Here is a 7,712-nt window from a genome sequence, read left to right on the forward strand (position 1 = left end):
GATTCGGGAGGATGGGGCTCATCCCGCCTTTACACTGAGTCCCCATCCCCTCCCCGGTACTGTGCAGGGAGACGCCGTGGGCGTGGGTCTCCTTTTCCCTTCAAGTCCAGATCGCTGGACCCGCAGGAACCTTAGGGAAAGGCCGGAGGCTCGTTTGGCCCCGGAATTTAGCTGCAGATGGAGTCAAGCCCAGGGGCCTGGGCAGCAGGCCAGAGGCAAAGAGCAGTTGCGACCCCGCAGCAGCGACGGCTCCGGAGCGCTTCACCCCAACCCCGGGAGCCCAGGGCGAGGCTTCCTCCCCACCCCTCTCCGCCTCCCGCCGCCTGGGCTGGTAGATGCGGGGCAGATGTGCCTTCAGCTGCCCTTCTCTGTAACGTTGAAGTTTGATACTTTAAGGGGCCAGAGGCGAGTGCAAGGCTGTGAGCGCAAAGCTCTGAGCCTGGGTTCTAGAAGTCACGGTGACGGTCAGCCACAGCCTCTATCCAGGCGCAATACGTGATCGTTTTAAGGGAGAAGGAGGCACTAGACTGTGAGTGTGTACAGCCGAGAGAAAGGAAGTAAGACAAGAATTCGATGTGTTTCCCAAGTTGAAAAAGACCCCGATTTAAAGATCTACCCAGAAACGTGTGCACGTGACACAGCTTGGGAAACCGTAAGGTGCCAGGGCCTTAGAGCCAGGAAAGCCTGGGTTTGAGGACCAACGGCTACCCGTCTTCCCCGCCTCCGAGCTCTGCGTCCTTGGGCAAGTTATGTAACCTCTCTGTGAAGCGGGCTCTCAATAAGGAAGGTGATGCGTGTAAGTTGTGGCCATTGTTGACTCTTTCTTCATGTAGGGGTGGATTCGAAAGAAATTGTGGGAGGCCTGCCCCTGCCAACATACACCACCACTCGCACCGCCCAGTTCTCGCCGGGTTGGCACAGGGTCACAGTCATCTCGGCAGATCTTCGGCTCCGTCCCTGGCGTGTCCGTGGACTGGCTAGAACTGTCCAGTTTCAGGGTTATTTATACAGCCAGCCTAGTGGGAGGAGAGGAGACCGGGAGGGGCAAGTCGACGGTCTCCCAAAAGGGCCAGTATTCCGAGAGCAGCCCCTGGAGCTGCAGTTAGGAGGGGAGGCGGCTGGAGACGTGTCTTTGGGTCCACATGAGGATATTGTTCGTCGGTCAGGGCCTCCGAAACCGGAAGGTTATGATGGGGGGAGTGTCGGACCACAAGCGAGGAATCCCAGGCCTCTGCCTGTGCCCAATAGGTTGAGTTCAAGAGAATTTCAAGGGCAAACTGGTGTTCATTATTGTTTTCCCAGATTTAAGGAGGCCTTAAATGGCGTCCTGCGTCTCAGCCCAGAGATGCGCAACACGGCACGGGAAAATGCGAAGCAGCCCCGGGAGTGAGGCGGAGGAGACCGAAGGCCGCCCCGGCGCGCCCCAAGGTGACCTCAGCCGTGGCAACAGAGTAAAAAACGGCAGGCTCTGAGGACGACAGCTAGCACTCTCCGTGCTCCGGAGTGTTGAACTGACCTCCCTTCGAAGCCGTCAGGGAAACGCCAATAGCGTAGAGACCCAGCGCGGGGCCGAGGGCGCGCCCAGGGTCACAAGCCAGGATGTCCGTGGCGAGGGAGGTGCGAGCCCAGGTGGTGCCGGGGCCAGGCACGCGGTGGCCTTGAGGAGGGAGAAACTGATCACTCACCAAAGGGAAAGATATCGCGCCCTGCTTTGTGCCAGGACTAGAGCTGCTTTTTTTAACTGGAGAGATGTTCCCCATCCCCATCATTCATTTAAGATAGCCTGCTTGCAGCTTCCTGAGTTCCAGACCTGAGAAACAGGATTTCATGCCCCACGCCCACCCTCCCACTCCGGAATGCCACGTTGCCTTTAATCTCCCCTACTTTGCAACTTTACACTGCGGGTGGCTGTATTTGTGTGCTTATTTGCAGTGCGATTAAAAAAAAATAAATCAGGGCTTCCCTGGTGTTGCAGTGGTTAAGAATCCGCCTGCCAATGCAGGGGACACGGGGAGCAACTAAGCCCGTGGGCCACAACTACTGAGCCTGCGCTCTAGAGCCCGCGAGCCACAACTACTGAAGCCCGTGTGCCACAACTTCTGAAGCCCACGTGCCTAGAGCCCGTGCTCCGGCAGCAAGAGAAGCCACTGCAATGAGAAGCCCGCGCACCGCAACGAAGAGTAGCCCCCGCTCACTGCAACTAGAGAAAGCCCGCGCGCAACAACGAAGACCCAAGGCAGCCAAAATAAATAAATTTATTTTTAATAAATAATCAGCCAATAAGCATAGTCTAGAGTTGTCTGAAATCTCCTTTCACGTGGTCCATCCCTAGGATCAGTGGTTCTCTGGTCTGAGAGGAAGTGAAGAGTTGATTTCAAACAAGAACCATCAGGCAGAGTAGATACTCTTTCCTGGCCCCTGGCACAGGCTTGTTTATGGAGCTCCTACACATAATATGTACCTTTGCAAAAATTGAAAGTGGTGTGTCAAATTATTTCTTTTTCTACTTTAAGTCAATTCTGGTTTGCCTTTTAACACTGCCTCCTTCCTGACACCCAACTGGTAACACCTCTCTTGGGTGTGATTGACAGAAAGAAAACTTTAAATGCTGAAGTTTGTTGTTTAGGGTACTTCCTTAAAATGCCAGGAAGCAAAACTAATTGTAACCTTGGAGGAGATTTTGCTAGGGAGGTAGAAAAATTTCATTAAAGAGGGTTACATTAGTAAAAGGTCAGAACCCAATAGGACTGGATTTCAAAACGTAGAAAGTGAAATATGGAAATGCCAGGATAGCAGCAGATTGTGTCAGGGGAGGGCTTTTGTTAGGTGTCCCTGACCTACACACATACCCCAAAGCTGGGTAATAATTTTTTTAAACACACCACAAAGTTGCTGTATTGAAGACGCTCATTCACTGTCACTCATTCAAACTGCCCAGTTTTTTGTTACATTGGGTGATTGCTTGGTGTGTTCTTTCATATAATCATGATAGTCTATCAGGAAGTTGATTAATTTTAGAAATAACAGCTTCGAAAGAGAAGCTTTAATCAAATTGGGATTTTTGAAAAGCTTTTGTGAAAGGGTAATTCACAAATCTACAGAAGAAATTGTCCCCTGGGGAACTCAAGACTGGACGTGGGAGAGCAGACCCCCAAGGATAAGGGAAGTCCTCAAGGTTGCGAAAAATAATTTAGCAAATGTGATTTTTTATGTGTATTTTAACATTTCCATGTATATAACCAGAAAGCAAATCACTGAGCAGAAGTGTTTTTAAATACAGTTGTCTGAAAAATATTTGGGAAAGTTTTATAGCTTAATTTTTTAACAAGGTGATGGATAGCTTTTCACATGTAAAGTAGTTTTATTTTTAAATCTCCTTTCAATCTCAAAGCCTCCCAAGAATGAAGTGGGCTTTGATTTAGTCCCATTTTACAGAAAAACAAGGCAAAGGGGAACTGCCACCATCCGTTCGGGTTAACAAGGAGTCCACTGGTTGGGTGGCCCTCCCCAGGCTGGCACTCCCTGGCTAGAAGGCTAAAGCAGGACAGAAAACTGGCATCATTTATTTCAGCCCTCAAAATTCCTGGGACACATCGGTGGTAGGAGTACTTAATGAAAAAGAAGTTTCTTAGAACTGAGGAAACGTTCTCAACTTCAATGGATAATTGAAGAAACAAGTTTTAAAAGAATAGAAGGGGACAAAGAGGAGAAAAGAGGATTATTATTTACCCTTTATGGGGCAGCAATTGCAGGGGGGGAGTGGTTAGTGAAGGCAGAATTCACTGCATACTTGAAAAAGTAGATGATTTCTCCTCTTAAGTTCCTGCCCATACAGGTTTAACGAAAAGCTCTAGAAATTAAGTTAAAATAACTGCAAACTACTGATGGGTTGGACTGAATGAGAGAGAATATGGCCAATTTTGCACATAGGTTTTGGAGAGAAGAGGGAGGCTGGAATAGCAGTAAGATGCAGAAAGGCAGAGATGGGAGAAGAAAGGCCTTTCCTCTTTCCGATCTCCAGTGACCACCACGTCCGCCACTAAGCAAGAGGGGAGGGCTCCACTGCTCACCCGCAGATGGACTGGATGCCAGATGCACTTGGCCGAGGCACAGCACGAGACCAAGGGCACCTGCACTGCTGCAGCATTCCCGCTAAAATAAGAGGACGCTGGGATCCCACAAACCTTGCCCTTGGATTTCCCCATGCCCGGTGTTCCACAGGGAATCATTAAGAAAATGCCTCCAGCAGGGCTCCAGAATTTGCATTTATTAGTGGTATCTGAGTTCAAATGCAGAAGGAGCAAAACAAAACAAAAATACTAGTCCAAAAGGCAAGACAGCAATCACGTGTATTTTGTAGCTGCCACGTCTTACTTTTTGATCTTACATTTGAGTTGGCCAGCTGGAGCCCAGTTGACAGCAGGGCCTCTCAGTAGATGTTGTGGCCTTCACTTATCTAGGGAAATAATGAATTGGAATGTCCTATTAATATTAAAGGGTAATGAATTTGCTTTTCAAATAAAAGGTCCATGTTAGCCAAATCAAAGGGGAACAGATCCTTTGGAAAGTGAGGGACCCCAATTACCATCATGCCCACTGCCTTTTGAACACAGCATATGCTCTCAATTTTTAAAACTCTTTTGCCGTCAGTAAGAAATCTAAATCAGAGTCACTAAAGCCAATTTCTCTGTCTCTCTCCCTTTTTTTCCTCCCTCTCTGCCTCTCCTTTCAACACTGTTGTGAAAGTTCAGTTACTCTCCGTCATGAGTAAAAAGCTCGGGGAATCAGCTACTATGCCAACGCCGGGAACATATCCAGGCCCATGGTGCGAATAATGGAACATGTGCTGTCGAATTCATATTTTTGTCCTTTAGGTTTACATCCACGCCCTTGTATTATGTAAATTTCTGAAAAGCTGTGAATCACAGGGTTAGATCGAGGAGGGTCCCCCCCTCCTCCACTTGCAACTGGAACCGACCCCATTCAGTCTTTGAATGATTCACAGCCTCGTTTCTTCCTCGCGCTTTTTTCCCCGGACCCAGCTTTCCTTCCCACCCCCACCCCGCGGGTCGGCAGGGAAACAGAGCCGCCAACCCGGGCCCCGGGAGCCGCGGCGGGGGCAGCGTTCGTGACATCAGGCGGCCGGCCCTGGAGGTCACCGCGGGCCGCCAGACGCTGTTCCCCTGTAGTCAGCGTTCACACGGACTCGGGCCGCTTAGCTTCGCGGTGTTTCCAGCACTCTCTTCCTCTGTGAGACTGATGGGAAACCCTGAGGGCAGCAGACCCACTGCTGGTGAAATTCAAAGAATCAACTGAACTTAAGGAGGAGACGGTGGGAAGAGAAAAAGAAAAATGACTTCCCAATTACTTCAAACAAAGAAGGCAATGATTTAACCTAACACTGTAAAAGTCAGATTCCTTAACGACGGATCAAGCCTCATCTTGGGATCTCCTCGGCGTGGATGTTACAGCTCAACTCTTGAAACAGGGTCAACGCCTGTAGGATCTGGTCCGAGAGAGGCCTTAGGGAGGGAGGCGGGGGGGGGGGGGGTGGGAATCGCAGAAGAGCGTCCAGCCCCCCTGAGAAAAAGGGGCCGGCCAGTGGCTGAGCGATTCCTCCCCTTCGGGACTGGGGAGGCCTGCTGGAGGTGGCCGCGGGGGCATTGTGCTCTGGGGACAGCCGTCCCATCTCCTCCTTTGAAGGGGGGAAAAAAGGGATTGACAGGGAGAGCTCAGGAACCCGAATAAAAGGACAAATTGGAGGATGGGCCGAGAGGCGAAGGTAGAAGGAAAATGTCTTAAAACAGGAGAATCTAGTTAGAAAACTCTCTCTCATTCCCCAGGACTTTCAGAAGACACCAACTAATTGTAAGGACAAGCGAAACGGCTCTGAAAGGAGGATTCGCGGGGTTGGGGGGTGAGGAGTGGGCACGAACATACGGTACGGGAATGGACGTGACAGGTTTGGGGAGAATACAGGGCTGCACCCCCTTCGTCCCCATTTAAAATTGGCTTAAGAAAGTGTTTGCTGGGAACCTCAAAATGACAGGCAAAACTAGTCAAAAAGATGCTCTAGTTCCTTCTTGGGCGTGCCACAGCGTCAGGCCTGTTTTCTTTCACCTGACGTCTAGATTAAATGACTCTTCAGTTACGCTCTGAGTCGTCAAAGCAAGTCTATTAGCGAATGTGCTGTTCAAAAACTTTTCAAACAGAAGTTCTCTGCCATCTGTTACTGGGTCTTTAAACCCGATCCGGCAGCCCCTCCCCCCTCCCGAAACTCTTTGGAGATTTTGGAGACTCCCCCCATTCTCGCGGCCTAGGGGAGGGGCGGGAGAGGGAGCCGCGGGGGTGCGCGTGGAGGGGGAGGAGCGCGATCGAGCCCCGAAGGGGCCGCGGAGCCCGCGGGGTCGGTGGCGGTCCCCGAGGCCCGAGGTCAGAGGGACCGGGTCGGCGACCGCGGGATGCTGGCGGACCCGGCACCCCGGCGACCTCGCCGGGGCCCGGAGCCCAGCTGGACGCGCACCGCACCGCGCGGCGGGCGGGGAGGGAAGGGTCGGGCTAGCCGAGGGGCGCCCCAGGTCCCAGTCCCCTCCAGGCGGCCAGGACCCATCGCCCCCCGGGCCCCGCACGGAGCCTGGTCGCCCTAGGCCTTGCCAACGTCATTTTTCCTGTTTGGGACTCGGGAGCAAGAGCCAAGAGTAGAGAGCCCGGCCGGGGGAGAGTGGGTCAGCTTTTCTGTTTCCCTTCGGGCTTCTGTCACCTGGCTCAGCGCGGGCCAGCGCTTCGGGAGTGAGGAGGGCGCCCCAGCTCCCACGCCGACGGCCGGACGCAGTCTCCCTCGGAGGCCAGGGCAGGGGACGCCGAGGCCGCCGCTGTGGATGGAGGCCCAGGCGGCCGAGCAGAGGGTCGGCGCGGGGCGCTGCGACGGCGGGGTCCGGGAGGTAACTGAATTTATAAACGGCTGTCAGAGATTTCTCGCCCCAAGATTTTGATTTACCTCGATTGCTTCTTCCATTTCTCTAAGCTCATTCTTTGCTCTGTGTTATTTGAATGGCCACTGTCGACTTTATTTCGTGTGAGAGATAAGAAAGTTTGAAAATAACATTAAAACCGCTCTAAATCTCGTGGGTAGTATCAAGGAAAGAGCAGCGCTGTGTTAAATATAGTTTTTATTTTGACCACAAAATGACTTTGAAAAAACTACCTGGGTGACTGCGGCAAAATGCTAATGGGCCAATTGCATAACGAGCTATCAGTGTAGGGCAAGAGAGCATACTTGGGGCATCCTCTCTGTCTACTTCCCGGGTTTCAATAACACCGTTGTAAATTGCAACCAAAACTTTGCTGGGTTTTGTCGCTTGACTTCTGGGCAGCTCCTCGAATAACTTGGAGAAATTGGGTTGCTTGTTTATAGACTTCTTTTTCCGTCAAATCCAGCCCTGAGTCGGAGCCTGGCAGTCCTGGAGGGAAAACATCTCACAGGCCTGTGGGAACGGGTGAGAAAAGCCCAGCAGTAGTGGAGGGGCAGAAACAAACCCAGGGCAGGTGATCGGAGTCTGTAATGCCTGCCAGCTCATTACCAGCTCTCACCTTTTGGGCGCTTCATTTACTTCACAAACTGACTTAATATGCAAATGCTGTTTTGAGGAGAATAATTTCAACTAGGTTTAAGGGAAATCCTAGTATGAAAGAAATAGTAACAACAAAGACCT

The sequence above is a fragment of the Balaenoptera musculus genome, chromosome 9 (assembly GCF_009873245.2).
Source record: "Balaenoptera musculus isolate JJ_BM4_2016_0621 chromosome 9, mBalMus1.pri.v3, whole genome shotgun sequence".
Lineage (NCBI taxonomy): Eukaryota > Metazoa > Chordata > Mammalia > Artiodactyla > Balaenopteridae > Balaenoptera > Balaenoptera musculus.